The 16,109-nt window shown below is 40.3% G+C and overlaps 2 non-coding genes across 2 annotated transcripts; one reads left to right on the top strand and one right to left on the bottom strand.

Moving 5' to 3' along the window:
* Positions 1-2,453: 2,453 nt before the first annotated feature.
* On the bottom strand, positions 2,454-2,525 carry TRNAA-AGC (transfer RNA alanine (anticodon AGC)). The gene has a single exon. It is a non-coding gene; the product is annotated as a tRNA-Ala (tRNA).
* Positions 2,526-9,506: 6,981 nt separating this feature from the next.
* On the top strand, positions 9,507-9,579 carry TRNAR-CCG (transfer RNA arginine (anticodon CCG)). Its single transcript has one exon. It is a non-coding gene; the product is annotated as a tRNA-Arg (tRNA).
* The last annotated feature ends 6,530 nt before the right edge of the window (positions 9,580-16,109 follow it).

The following is a 16,109-nucleotide window of genomic DNA, read 5'->3' as shown; positions in this document are numbered from 1 at the left end:
ATCTAAGAAAGAAATGGAAAATATTATTTGAGCCAACCTGAGGATTATAACCTGGAAGACAGTCTTTCAGAAAGCTCTGAGGAAGAACTTCCCTGGTGGCACAGTGGTTAACAATCCGCCTGCCAATGCAGGGAACATGGGTTTGAGCTCTGGTCCAGTAAGATCCCACATGCCACGGAGCAATTAAGCCCCTGCACCACAACTGCTGAGCCTTCGCTCTACAGCCCGCAAGCCACAACTACTGAGCCCGCATGCCACAACTACTGAATCCTGTGCGCCTAGAGCCTGTGCTCCACAACAAGAGAAGCCACCACAATGAGAAGCCCACGCACCACAAAGGAAGAGTAGCCCCCGCTCTCTGCAACTAGAGAAAGCCCGCACGCAGCAATGAAGACCCAATGCAGCCAAAAATAATAAATAAATAAAATAAATAAACTTATAAAATAATAAAAAAGAAAGCTCTGAGTACTGTTCCACCCGTTAGAGGTCAAAGTACAGTTATATAAGTTTTTGAGACAACATGTCATTGATAAATACGTCAAATGACACAGTGACAGTTTACACAATCTAGATCTGCATGTACAAAGCAAGTAGTGGGTCATCCTGACCCCTTACAAGTTTAAGGAGGGATGTTACCTCCTAAGGAGGTCTGGTTAATGCAGATGCACGATACACACTAAAGGGGAGAGAGGACACCCAAAAGGGCAGAGAAAAAATTCATGTTTAAATTTTTCTTGTCTTATCATAAAATATGAATTTTATTTCATCATCATATTCCTCCATGACTCTCCACTATGCCTCAAACCTAGCATAAAATACACAGGTCTAACTACTTCTCTGGGTCTTCATTTTCTTATGAGCGTTCCCATGTCATAATAAAACTTATACTAAATAAATTTGCGTGCTTTTCTCCTGTTAATCTGTCTTTATTGTTTCAATTTTCAGACCTAGTCAGGGGCCCTAAAAGGGTCGAGGAAAATGTTTTCCTCCCCTACATTACATTCCAATTTTTCAAGTAATGTCAAGTATACAGTCCAGCAGGTACAAGTTGCAAGAGATACTACCAGACCCACACATACATGGGTCAGAAAACTGAGAATTTTGGAAAAGACAGCATGAAAGGTTAATCTTAGAACTACATCGGGAAAGGACTGTTTTTCTTTGTTTTGTCCAGGTCTTGAAGCATGCGGGATATTAGTTCTCTGATCAGGAATCGAACCCGTGTCCCTGGCAGTGGAGGCAAGGAGCCTGGGTCACTGGACAGTCAGGGAAGTCCTTCAGGTATTGTTAAACACAAATATACCCTTAAACTCTGGAGCAAACACTCAGTGGCAGGTTTAGCCTGGGCAAAAAGTGCTTATGCCCTGGGGCCTCTCCTGGCCAAGTATCTCCCTAATGATACCAGGGTTCCTAGAATTCTCTGCTCAAACAGCTCTGATCCTCCCTTCTTCCAGGCCCTGCACAGGCCTCCTTCTGAATCTATCCTCCTGGGGGCAGAGCAGGACATTAATGTGCATGGTCCTAGGCCTAGGAGGTGGCCCTGGAAGAGCCAAGGGTATGTATGAATCTTGGAAGTGTGTGTGAGATGTTCACACGTGCATGTGTGAGGCCCTTCAAAATGTGGGATGGAGACAGGAGTGGTAAGAATGGGGGTAGGAGTGTGTATCTTTATTTTCTGATTGATTCCCCTCCTTAACTCATCTTTTACAATTAGCCAATCACATCCTACTTCAAGTCAGGTAAAAAGGGGAGAACTTATTTAACGCAATAAAGAACTTCTATCTAGATCCAAAGCTTACATTATACTTTAAAAGTTACTCTAAAGTCAGGAACAATGAAAAAACAAAGTCAGGAACAATAAGTCAAAGAAATGCATATAATGTATAAAAACGGAGATATGGAGAAAAGAAAGGGAGGCTATAATGGGAAGAGAGTGGTAGGGAAACCCATAGGAAAGCTTTCCTCTCCCAGGATCTATTCCTTCACCCAGGAACAGCTCAGAAAACGAAGGAATCTAAAGAAAATGTTCTTCACATTTTCAAAAGTTCAAATGAACTTCACATTTGTTCTTGTTTTTTCTCCTTTCTGTGTATCTTGCCCTTAGATGATACTGCGAAACGTAACTATGTAATTGTGCTTGTTAATTTGGTACCTCGCTTGTTTTTCGGTTTCTGGAGTCCTGAGCGGTTTGGGGCTCCCCCAGCCTCTTTAATCGTGTCTTTCGCTCGTTGACTCGGCTACCCAGTGTGGTGCCACGGCCCTAGAGCAAAAATGCGTCCATATTAAAAACAAAATAGACTCGGTTTGTTTTCCTTGATTTTTCTGTGACTTAAAAGACCTGAAGGGAACAAAAGAATCAGAAAAGAGGCCAAACGGCGGACATTCTCAGCAAACGAAAATGTGCCCAGGAATGATTCAGTACTAAAAACAATAATTGTTAAAGGAGAAAAACCTGGAGGTGCCGGGGATTGAACCCGGGGCCTCGTGCATGCTAAGCACGCGCTCTACCACTGAGCTACACCCCCTCCTTCTAAAAGAGGCTCAGAAATATTCCTATGACCCGCTACTACATTTTCGACGAAATTTTACTTCAACAAATTCAATCTTTGAATTTTCTATACTAGATACTGTCTTGTAGCTAGGCTGTGAGAAGGTAAACTAAACATTTTACCGAAAGTCCCGTCTGGTCCTGAGCTCTCCCACTACTGGTCACCCTCTCGGACGCCAGCTCGACGGCCACCTGCCGGTGGAGAAGGGAGCAGTCCTGACTGGCCGCCCCCAGGGAAAGGTCTGGGATAAGACCTCTGCTAAAAAGGTTGCCAGAAAACCGAGTACAATGCAGGAGGATAGAAAGAAGAAAGTCTAAACGGTGTCATGGGGATTCAGGTCCAGGTAAGAGAGAAAACTGAAGGGGCATTGTAGACAGGCCCGCGTCGGTCGCAGCCCCCGACTCCGGTAGGTTCCCGCGTCTAGCCTCGGAGTCGGGAAACCGCATGGCGGCTGGGATCGCGAGCACCACCGAGAAGCGCGCACCGGGAAGAGGAGCGAAAGAGACCGCGCAGCCTTATAGCGCCCCCTTTCGGGCTGAATCCTCCACGGAGTGAAAAAGTACGCAGAAGGAAGGCGTTTTAAGGAGTAGGCTTGTCCGGGTGCCTGCAGTCGTTAGACCCCTTACTCTCCGAGGTTCAACCATCAGGCGCTTCCCGCCATTCTCTGGCTTTGGGTACGAGGGTCAACCCAGAAATGAGTATTTGGGGTAAATCCTAAATCCTTTTCCTAAGTTTTCTTCTGACTCTCTCTCACCCCTGTGGGACTCTTGAAGACCTGAAATCACCATCTCCCTTTCGGCTCCTCCCCAGCTCCGGACCTGGCCATCCCGGCGACTCAGACCCTGTCGAGACCCAGGGGATTTGCACGCGGGGCGAGGGGTGTCGGATAGACAAGGGGCCACATACAAAGCATGGGCCACAGGCGACCCTCAGACCCAGAGGTTAAAGGGATATATAAGTGTTTTTTATACCACACTTCTGCGGTCCCCAAAGATGGAACATCACCTGGAGGAGCTTAATAAAACTACGGACTTCCGTCCCCACTCCCCAGACGCTGAGTGCGCTCAGAATCTCCGACTCTGCTGGGGAATCTTATGTTATTTAAATGTCCCTCAATTGGAAAAGGGAACCTCCTACACTGTTGGTGGGAATGTAAATTGGTGCAGCCACTATGGGAAACAGAACGTTTGTTCCTCAAAAAACTAAAAGTAAGAGTTGCTATATGATCCAGCAATCCCACTCCTGGGCATATATCTGGACAAAACTGTAATTGGAAAAGATACATGCACCCCTATGTTCATTGCAGCACTATTTACAATAGCCAAGACATGGGAGCCATCTAAATGTCCATCGACAAAGGAATGGATAAAGATGTGGTACATATCAATGGAATACTACTCAACCATAAAAAAGAAATGAAATAATGCCATTTGCAGCTACATGGATGGACCTAGAGGTTATCATCCTAAGTGAGGTAAGTCAGAAAGAGAAAGACAAATGCCACATGATATCATGTGGAATCTAAAGTATGACACAAATGAACTTATCTGTGAAACAGAAACAGACTCACAGACTTGTGGGAGGGGGGGAGGGAAGGATTGGGAGTTTGGGATTTGCAGATGCAGACTATTATATATAGAATGGATAAACAACAAGGTCCTACTGTATAGCACAGAGAACTACATTCAATATTCTATAATAAACCATAATGTAGAAGAATATGAAAAAAGAATGTATATCTATGTATATATACATGTGTATAACTGAATCACTTTGCTGTACAGGAGAAATTAACACAACATTGTAAATCAACTATACTTCAACAAAATAAATGTTAAAAAATAATAAATATCCCTCAGTTGAATCAGATAGACCAGTTTGGGAACAACTGGGCCTGAAAATCTAGGGACAGAAACTGGAATGAACTAGGATCCTGGGAAAGTTAACACAGAAGGAGGAGAAAGACAAGAAGGGAAGTGAGGAGCAGGAGGCAGAAAGGTGGGAGGCAGAGTGCAGCAGAGGGGGTTCCTCAAGATGCTGGGGATTTGGATGTGCAGAACAGTAGAAGTGTCCCAGATCCCTATCGCTCCTGCACTTTCTCTAGGCAGGAGAGAAAAAAGGCCCCTTGCTCTAAGGTGAGAGAGCAGAAGGCATTGGTCCTACTAGTCCAGTCATTCACAAACTTTAGGTGCATTAGAATCATCTGCAAGGCTCGTTGAAATATAAATTGAGGACATCATCCCCAGAATTTGATTCAGTGGGTCTGGGGTAGGGCCCGAGAATTTGCAGTTCTAACAGGTCTTCAGATTTTGCTGATGGTTCCTGGGACCAAAATTCACAACCTCTGTAGAATCTAAATCATAAGAGAATCTCATCAGTGGAGAAGGCCCTGACTTAAATCTGCATAACAAACCGTACCCTCCTTTACCATGCTTTTCTAGGTCAACTCCTCACATACGTCTTTCTTTGTTTTTGGCTGAAGAGCGTAGTTAAGCATGTATTCTAAGCTACTTCTTTGAGAGTTGTTCATTCCCTGGGTGTCTCCCATGTGTATATGAGATATACACGTTAATAAATATGTCTGCTCTTTCCTTAATCTGTCTTTTGTTACAGGGGCTCAGCTGAGACCTTAGAAGGTAGAGGAAAAGTTATTTTTCATCCCCTACTGTTGGAAGTTATGTAACCGAATATAGGTGTCTTTCTAAAGTGCAGCAGGGAAACCAATCTATGTGGTTGTCAGGGAACAGTGTTGAGTGTTAAAGAAGGACGCTGTCTGCTTAGACCTGGGTTGCTGGGACAGCAGTGGGAAACACTGACTTTGCTTGCTTGCTTGTTTTTATGTTTGGTTGGGATTCCCAGGCAGAGGGTGAGAAGACAGACTGTAGAAAAATGCTTATGCTTTACAAGGTTTTCAGAAAAAAACAAAATTTCTGAATTTAGACATTGTTAAAAATCAAAATTCAACTGCATAAATTTAAAAGATCTTATTGGCTTTGTTCAACAATTAATGAATCAGGCAGCATCCCATCTAGCAGATAGAAAGAAGCTCCAAAGTGCTGTACAAAGTGAAAGACTTTTACAGACAGGAGGGGGCAGGACAAGGATGTTACTAGCAAAGAGTGGATTGTTTGTGGCAAGGTCACCTTCCTTTGGAGGATGGCAGGGGTCTATCCGGCAGATTATCTCAAGAGTGTTGACTAGGTAATTCCAGATTGACTGGTTTAAGATTCCACTCCATAGATAGTGATTTCTCTGATGGATCTGGGCAAAGTAAATTGAAAATCTTCTGGGAAGGATTCACCATTCTAAATGCCATTAAGAAAATTCATGGCATAGGAGGAGGTCAGAAGATCAACATTAACAGGAGTTTGGAAGAAGTTGATGCAACCCTCATGGATGACTTTGAGGAATTCTAAACTTCAGTGGAGGAAGCAACTGTAGATGTGGTGGAATGCATGGAATCACCTCCACCATGAAACAAGGGGTACGCAGCTCACAGAAACAGAAGTCATATCTTCCACCCTCAAGTAATCTCTAGTGATGATCCTTATGTAGAGCTGCTGGACAGAGCTTAAAGTGATTAAATTAAAATGATTTCCCTGCTTAGAATCATTTTGGGTAAAAAATCAACTGCTCCGTGCTGCCAGCCCATGCTGAGAAAATAAATCTTCCAGAGTGCTGAAAATAGGACACCCCCACCATGTCAATGTCCCTTGCCAGCACATGCTTTCATAACCAATACTCCACCCAACAAATGTTGCTTGTGAATTCATCAGCCAAAGAACTATTACAATAACCCCTTAAAATGTCTTCAATTTTTGAAGAAATTAAAACTAGGGGATAAGAAGGATGGAGAAAAAGTAAAAGAGAGCAGGGAAGGCATGGGATAGGGCAAGGAGATTGGCAGTTAGGTACTATCTCTTGCCCTTCCAAGGAACCATGGAAATGACAGAAAAGACATGTATTTGGAAGAATAAAAATGTAACTGCTCTTGAAGGGGAAAGAGATTTTGGATTAAATGGAACAAACAGGTGAAAGATCAGAATTACAGAGAAAGAGCAGAGAAATCACAGTTCTATCTGTAGGGGATGTGAGGTAAGGATGCTCTTTTCCCTCTAGGTATAGGGAAGGCACCTCCACCTGAGAGTTTTATAATCTGTTTTGTCAAACTCCTTCAGCTTAAATATTCAATATACCAAGGTACTACATTTTGAGGTAGCATGTCCTGAACCCCATTAGTAGCTTAACTTTAATTTTTAAAGCTGCAAAGAATGCATAAAAAGGCAGCACTTATTAATAAAGCGCAATATCACCATGAACAAAGAAGGGAGGAAATATAAAAATCTAAGAGGATTCTCCACTGAGATTCAAAACGTCTTGAAGTTCTCACTCCCTTGAAATAAATAGAAACTAGAATCTGTACCAGACACATTTTAAGTGTGAAAGAAACTTATATGATGAAAGAAACTTATAAGGAATTTCTCCTCTCTCTTTTCAAAAGATTGGTGATGTTTCAGTTAAAGCAAAATATTTGAAGTTATATTATTATTTTTGGACCTTCACTTTTACTCACTCTTTAAAAAACCAATCAAGAAAATACCTCAGAATAAATTTAACTTAGGAGGTGAAAGACCTGTACCCTGAAAACTATAAGACCCTGATGAAAGAAATTGAAGAAGACACAAATAAATGGAAAGATATGCCATGCTTATGGTTTGGAAGAATGAATATTGTTAAAATATCCTTATTACCCAAAGCAATCCCTATCAAAATTCCAATGGTGCTTTTCACAGAAAAAGAACAAATAATCCTAAAATTTTTATGGAACCACAAAAGATTCTGAATAGCCAAATCAATCTTGAGAAAGAAGAACAAAGCTAGATGCATCCATTTCCTGCCTTCAAGCTATATTACAAAGCTATGGTAACCAAAACAGTATGGTATAAAAAAAAAGACACCTAGATCAGTGGAACAGAATAGAAAGCCCAGAAGTAAACCCACACAAAGGAGCCAAGAATATATAATGGGGAAAGGATAGTCTCTTCAATAAATGGTGTTGGGAAAACCAGACAGCCACATGCAAAAGAATGAAACTGGAGCACTATTTTACATCATACACAGAAATTAACTCAAATAGATTAAACTGTAAATCAACTATACTTCCATTTTTTTAATATTAAAAAATTGATTAAAGACTTGAACAAGAGGCAAAGAAGAGGCAAAAGAAATAAAAAGTAAAAAACTGGGTTGGGGGGACCAATTTTTATTTGCAAATGGTATGGCTGCTAAGATGAAAATCCAAGAGAATCCATTAAAGAGTTTAGACTTCAAAAGTTTGTTTTCTCCTCTGGAATGTAACCACCAGTTTCCAAAGAGTGCAACTTAACTGCTATGCAAAACTCATTCCCAGCTAGTATCCCTAGTCCGCCTTCAATTTTCTAAATTTGTTTAGTAGATGGTATTAAGATTCCTTCAGTCTGTATTTTCACTCTTGGCCAAAGGATTATTAATAAAATCACTAACTCTGGAATGTTCTTTTCTTAAAATTATGTGCCCAAATGGTTTCATTTCTGCAATATGGTCCATAATAGAACTGAAAACGGCAGGTCTGTAGTTCGTTGAGCTTTATATTTCCCTCATTTCTTCTTTTCCTCTCTGAAATGTAAATTCTAAGGTTTTTAATCCTAAAGTTACTTTTACAGCAGTGCAAATATTTGTCACTTTTTTTGCTCTGCAACAGTTTATATAATCTTGTGTTGGAAAGACAGGGAAGCACACTTGTTATTACTCCAAATCTCGCGCTCATTCTGGGACACCCTCCACCCCACCCTCAGTAGTCTCTCGCTCATCAATGTCCCTAGATTCCAGCCCTGAGCGAGATGTCAAAGTCTACAGTAGGCACTCCCAAAATCTCGATTGACAGGTTAGGCGATAATTTGAGTTTTGTGTTAACCCCAAGATAAGATACCGTAGGAGAAAACAGTGGGAGGGATGGGAGACGTTGGTGGGGAAGAGTCTTTTTGTGAAAGAATGTAAGATAAAGGAGGGGAGAAATTTCTCTTTGATTTGGCTTTGTTTCAAATAGCTGGCCATTTTCGAGAAACCAAAACCATTGAGTAAATGGATACATGAGTGTTACTGCTTTACTTCTAGGGCTGGACGTTTCACATCTTTCCTATTCCACCCACACTTTTGATGAGCATGGTTCTTTCAAAAAACCCTATTGCTCTGTGGCTTAACCCATAAACGAACCAGTGGACATCTTCTTGTCAAAAACAAGTCAAATTCGGGACGTATCCAAGTCAAGCATGGAAATCACCAAGTTCCTTGACAGCGTCCATTCACTCCGTTCTTTTTAAACCTACAAGCGTAATATATATATATATATATATATTATGAGAGACAAGGAAGGACATTACATAATGATCAAGGGATCATATATATATATATATATATATATATATATATATATATATATATATATATATATATATATATACTGAATAAACTATTCCTTTCTAGGCTTAAGCTAACCTTGCACTTACAGGAGAACCTTCTATGAAGCTTCCAGGCTATCTCTGTCCTTCCTCCAGCACCTCCATTATTCCCTTCAGACTCCCCTCCGAATGCACCATCTGTGCTCACTCCTTCCTCTTTGCTGTTTTCCATAAGGGATGCAGCATCAGCTCTAGACTCAAAGTCTTCCTCTCTACCCCACCTCTCGAAGTCATTAATCAAAGACTTCAACAGGGTCCACAACGATGAACCGTCTAACAGTTCCTGACATTTATGTATTAGTTTTTACAACTTTTAGACGGTGTTGGAAATAGTTTAACTGTTGGTGAACTTTGAGAACTCTTGTTTAGCTAGATCTTCAGAAACCGCGGTAGAAAAGCCCCCTCCCACTCCTGTTTACATACCTTTTGTACGCTACGTGAGAAAAAGCTCCTATCAGTTGGCCGCGTGGCCTAATGGATAAGGCGTCTGATTCCGGATCAGAAGATTGAGGGTTCGAGTCCCTTCGTGGTCGTCCTTTTTTTTTTTTTCCCTTTGCTGGTCTCATTCACTGCCGGGTTGGATAAAGCTTGGAAGATATTTAAAATCTGATTTGCTTCCTTTCCCTTCTTGTTGCTGATGTGAGTTCAATAAATAAACCTTTATATAACATTTAGATATTGGAGGCCTGGTGTGTGACGAGTACTTTACAAATGAACAAAGAGGAAATACCACGTGTCCTCAAGGAGCTTACTTTCTACCGGACCCAACAAATGAAATCAAATAAACAGAAACAAAATAACTAAAATTTGTTTCACGTCCTATCAAAGAAATAAGCAACGGGCTGAGATAAAAAATAAGGGATGGGGGCTCCTTTAAACAGAGTTTTATTATTCCTGGCATAAGGAATAATAGTGCTAACTCGCTGAAAATATGAAGGCACTTGGTCTTTTCAAAGTTAAAATACTGAACTTTTTTCGTGGTGGGGTGGAGGGAAGGGGTCACTAAAAAAATCAATTAAATGGGGTAATGGTGAGTTAAATTTCTGGAAACAAGGTGTCTGCTAGGATTCTCTACTACTGTGGCTCTGAATGGTTTGAGATAGGTGTTCTCCAGATTTTCATTAGCTACCATAAATATAACGGCCTCTACCTCCCAAATAGCAATCTCAGAGAGAAGCCTAAAGGCAAAAGCCACCAAAGGCTTTTATTCCAATTGAACTGTACTCTGGAGCAACTTCTATGTAGCCATGATAGGTTTAGTTTTAGCAAGAGTGCAAATGCCATAAATGGATCTGAACAGCAGGGAGGTTCCTCAAATAATTTAAAAATAGAACTATGGTATGATCCGGCAAGCAACTCCACTTCTGGGTATTACATCCGAAAGAACTGAAAGCAGAGTCTCAAAGAGATATTTGCACCCATGTTCATAGCAGCATTATTTGCAATAGCCAAGAGGTGGAATTAAACCCAAACAGCCTTAGAAGGATAAATGGATAAACAAAATATGATATATACCATGGAATATTATTGTCTTAAAAGGGAAGGAAATTCTGTCACATGCTACTACATGGATAGACCTTGGAGACATTATGCTAAGTGAAATCAGCCAGTCACAAAAAGACAAATACTGTATGATTCCACTTATACAAATGTAGATGAAAAATTAATCAAGTCCATCTAAAGAAGAAAAAGAGAATTTTATTCAGGCCAACATAAGGATTATAACCTGGGAGACAGTCTTTCAGAAAATTCTGAGGACTGTTCTGCTTGTTAGAGGTCAGTGATACAGTTATATACATTTTCAAGACAGAGAATCATTCATCAAAATGACACAGTGACAAGTTACATAAAGTTCACCAAAGATACATAGCTTAGTTGCTCCATGGCATGTGGGATCTTCTCAGACCAGGGCTCAAACCTGTGTCCCCTGCATTGGCAGGTGAATTCTTAACCACTGCACCACCAGAGAAGTACAGGCATGCTATTTTAAGTGGTGAAATATAGTCTCTTTCTCACCTCATGTTCCATGAAAGGGAGATTTCTGTAATAAAAATGGATGAAATGGGGTTAAAATAGGAATTTTCAATGTGTCATTTCAATAAAGTGCTACCGTTCTACAACAAATTTATAAGAAATTGAATGATACTAGAGCTGATGAGTTAACTGAATACTCTACTAAATTTCAAAGAGAAATCAGATTTGGCGACTTGTACTATTGCTTTCCTAGGAACACTCTGATGGTGTACCATACTCATCTCATTTACAGTCAGACCTCCATATCTGCAGGTTCTGCAACCACGGATTAAACCAACTCCATATCAAAAATATTCTGAAAAAAATTCCAGAAAGTTCCAAACAGCAAAACTTGAATTTGCCATGCACCAGCAACTGTTTACATAGCATTTACTCTCTATTAGGTATTATGAGTAATCTAGAGATGATTTAAAGTATGTAAGAGAATGTGTATAGGTTATAAGCAAATAACTATGCCATTTTATATACAGAACTTGAGTGTCCATCGATTTTGGTATCCAGTGGGGTCCTGGAACCAATCCTCCATGGATAGCAGGGGACAACTGTATATCTACTCATCAGTGGAGATATTGGGCCTGTGTTGTAGTGGTTATAGTTTGGTCCCCTCTGAACCTAATTTCTATGCTGGGTATTCCACATTTTTTTAAAGTATCTTTTTAAATTTGAGCTAGAGCTATCCACAATTTAGTTAAATTTTAACTTCACCTTTTAAATCTTAGACACGCTTTACACTGGTTAGTATTGGTTAGGTGCATCATATGAACTCAGTGGCTAGGATGAAATGTATCATTCTGAGGATAGCTTAGTCAAACTCTCATTTACTGATATTTTCACTTTTAATTTCTTTTAAAATTATGCAACGCTTCACAAATTTGCATGTCATCCTTGAGCAAGGGCCATGCTAATCTCTGTATCATTTCCAACTTTAGTATATGTGCTGTTGAAGCGAGCATGATTCTGCATTATTTACTCACACTTTAAAAGCCAAACAAGTCAGGTACTCATTCCCTATTACCCTCCAATCAATTTTTAGCTAGTACACAATCATGTGTTTTATAAACCTTTCTGGATATAATGAGCATCTTTTCCTGAGACAGAAAGCAGGGAATCATGACTATTACAAAACACTATTTTTACAAGGTATGTCTCAGAGTGAATGAACACTTCCAATATTTCACCTACCTTCTGAGTTTCAGTTTTCAAATATCTATGGGCTCAAATGAAATATGCTTCATTCTTGCCTAAGAGTCATGCTGGTCCTTGGAACTGGTTACTGGGTGAGACTCTTTCCTGAAGGAGTATGACTGTAAACTTTTATCTCTGCTAAACCAAGCTCCAGCCAACTCATGCCTGGGCATGCCCTGATGGATTTGCTAATGTTAAGTGAGTGTGGTATAATAAATATATGTGGTCTTTGTCCCTGGTTCCTGGCACAAAGCTCCTCAAACTCTTGGGATTTCATAGTGATAGGAGTGTGGTTTGTCAGTCACATCCTTATCTTATCCTTATCCTTGCTCTTATCCTAATGAGGTAACCTAGGGTGGTGCCCTTAGATAGACTCAGAATAAGGCTGATCACCAAGAGATTAGAAGCTTGGCACTTTCGTCCCACCCACCCACCTCTGAGAAGGGGAAGAGGGGCTGAGGATCTGCAGAAAGTGTGCAGACGAGCCTTAAAGCAGGTGGTCCCTGGACCCGAGTCTGACCGACGCGGAGGACCACAAAGAAGTCCCAAGTTTGAAACGTCCGAGAGCGCCAGAGCAGAAAAGTGGGCCCCAACTGGAGCTCCAAGCTGTCCACACAGCCGGGAACCACCTTACCCCTGACTCACCCCACCCTTCCGGCCAGTGAATCCGACCTCCTCCCCGCAGCTCCAGATGGGGATGGTAAAAATTAACTTATCCTAAAGAGGCCACTCCTAAAGCGAGCCTAGCCTACAAAAACCAAGGTTACTTCCCGGTCCTCTCTAGGACGTTGGCTGTCTCGTCTTTTCAGTGGTTCCTCCGCTTCAGTTTCCTGCACCGAAAGTAGAGAAGCAGCTAAAACTTTCGAACTTACTCCCCGACACCACCAGAGTTAACTGGCTGTTTGCCTCTCTACCTACACATAGCATTTACAGACCCCTTTCTTTGTGCTAGGAAGAGTTATGCACTTTGCACACATTGTCTCATTTAATCCTGGAAGTAAAGCTTGAAGTAGATGGTCTTATGTTCTTTGGAACATAGCTCAAAGGACTTGAAACAACCTTGGTCTTTTGCCACAAGTATTCACAGTTCTACTCAGTCACTGTGTTTCTTCCTCAACTTCTACGACGGGAGAATTCAACAGTTTGACGCTTTTGAAAAGTCATCACTTGATTGTATTTAACTCATATCCTACAACCTCTCTAGATTAACTTGGGCTCTAAAACCTGTAACAAATGTTCATTGCTTTCCTCTTCAGCGCAATCTGTAACCAGGTCCCAGTCTAGCTTTGCTTTCCTACTTCTTTTATGGATGAAACAATGGTTGAGACTCTCCCAGAAAAGGCTTGTAGAATTTTACAATTTGTAGTGGAGGAAAAAATAATTTTCCCTCTATTCTTCTAAGTTCTTGACTGGGTCCCCTGTAATGAAAGTCAGATAAACAAGAGAAGAACAAACAGGAGTTTATTAACATGTGTACATATACATGGGAGATACCCAAGGGAAAATGAGTAACTCTCAGAGGTGGCTTAGAATTCAGGCTTGACTACCATCTTCAGCTAAAGAGGGAGGTCAGTTATGAGGAGTGACCAGGAAAAGGGGAGGAGAGAAAATGAGAAAAGGAGGAAAGGAAGAAAGAGGAAGCTTTCACAGAAGACACTAATAGGTCAAGGGTCAAAGTTCAAAGGCTAATACTTCAAACCATAAGTGATTGAATTAGATAGAAATTTTAGTCATTTTCCCCTCTCCTATTTTTCCTTTTCTCTCTTGTCATCACTACCTGATGTTAATGAAAATAAAAATACCTGAAAAACGTACATATAAAGCACTTGAATGTTCTACCATATATAAAATATATAACCAACAAGGACCTACTGTATAGCACAGGCAATTATACTCAATATTTTGTCTAGGGCAACTGTCTTAGATTGGGCTGCTATAACAAAATATAAACTGGATGGCTTAAATAACAGAAATTTCTTTCTTACAGTTCTAGAAGCTAGAAAGTCTGAGATCAGGGTGGTCCAAGAGGTCAGGGTTCCAGTGAGGAACCTCTTCCTAGTTGTAGAAGGCTGTTTTCTTAGAGCAGAGTGAGGAAGTAAGCTCTCTCAGGACACTAATCCTTTTCATGAGGGTAGACCTCATCTAATCCTCATTACTTTCTAAAGACCCCATCTCCAAATACCATCACATTAGCGGGTAGGGTTTCAACAAACGAATTAGGGGGAGGGGAGAGGGAACATATTCAGTCCATAAGAACAACTTTCATAGATTTGAGGTGTCTTACAACTCTTAAGTTGTAGAAAACTGCTAATAGTGCAAATGATTTTCATCCACAGAAATGCAAGTGAACTGGGTTTAGTGGAATGCAATTGATCATTGCCCTGAAATTGACAGGTTAAAAAAATCCATTTGTAAATTTATTCCAACATTACGATTGTCTATAAATATGTGATACTTTGAATTTTCTTTTGAACCAGTTGTAACATCTTACTGGTTGTTACATTTTTCATGAATTAAGTAGTCTTTGACATATATTTGTTTTCATTAGTGTGAAAATCATAATTTTACCTTTTTTAAAAAAGTATCATTTAACGATTTGGAAACAATTGAGGCATATTCACTAGTGGCAGAAATAAAATATCAACTCTGTGGGGGGTAAATGTAGATTGAAAAACATGGTTTGGATCTGAAGCTAGAAAAGGCTTTCACTACTCCCTCTTACCATGCCTACACCTGGAACCCAGAAGACACACTCACCTGGCAGCTCGTGAAGACACAGGTACACCTAGAAACCACCAAAGCAAAGGGCTGAGGGAGACCACAAAAGGACAGCTGAACATTAATGCCACCCAAAAGAGAAATGTGGGTCAAAGAAGGTAAAAACCCTTATTGACTCTTACTCAGTTTTCTCTTCCCATGGGGAGGGCAAAGAAGAGGATGAATGAAGTGGTGGAGTATCTTCTCAATAATTCCAAGAGGCACTTGCAAGTGAAACGGGAAATTTCCTCTTAAAAAGTAGTTTTGTTAAAATTCTGTAATTGTGTGTTTTTTTTTAACTAAAATCAACCTTTTAAATATCCAATATCACAGTCGTATGAAAAGTCATTTATGATAGCATCTTTTTTCTTCTAGAACTCTCCAAGAGAAACAGCTGTTATCTCTTCACCTCACCTATCTTCCTGACTTTTTTCAATTCACCCAGTTCTCCAAAGAAAATACACATTCTTCCAGACTATTCATAGATACACTTGTCTGCTCCTCTGAAAATGATTTTATTAGGCAGTGGATATACATGTATATGATATAATATGCCCTGTACAGTTATGTGTTTAATAAAAATAATAGAAGTCTTGTGAGAATCGATTTCTCCTCCTTAAGCTTTTATATTTCATTTCATATTTCAGTTAACCATAGTTAATTTAAGAACTGCAGGGAGCTGAGCATGTTTGGTAGTACTTGAAACCATTTGGTTCCATCCATCTGAATTCAGAATGTGACCTCTCAGATCAAACAATTGGATCTGTCTCTGATGAATGTCTCTGGAGAATTTAATTGTCAGATAAACCAGGTTTTCTTTTCACCTGCCTAGTCTCTTGCATTTTGACTATTAGGATAAAAATCAAAGATCAAATGAGTAGTCATGAGTGGTCATAATGACAGAGAAACACATGGTCATGTATATATGAATCTTCAATAGCTGGCATTAAATACTTAGTCTCAAGATCCGGGATGTGTATATTCTTCTCCTGAGAGATAAGGGAATCTTGGAATGTGGTGTTCCTGAGGCAGAATCAGTCATTTGACTGGAATATAAGCAACACAGGGTATAAACTTATTTTACTGT

The sequence above is a fragment of the Lipotes vexillifer genome, unplaced genomic scaffold, assembly GCF_000442215.2.
Source record: "Lipotes vexillifer unplaced genomic scaffold, Lipotes_vexillifer_v1.1 scaffold657, whole genome shotgun sequence".
Classification (NCBI taxonomy): domain Eukaryota; kingdom Metazoa; phylum Chordata; class Mammalia; order Artiodactyla; family Lipotidae; genus Lipotes; species Lipotes vexillifer.
The sequence above is the reverse complement of the archived record's forward strand: the minus strand, read 5'-3'. Positions and strand labels throughout refer to the sequence as shown.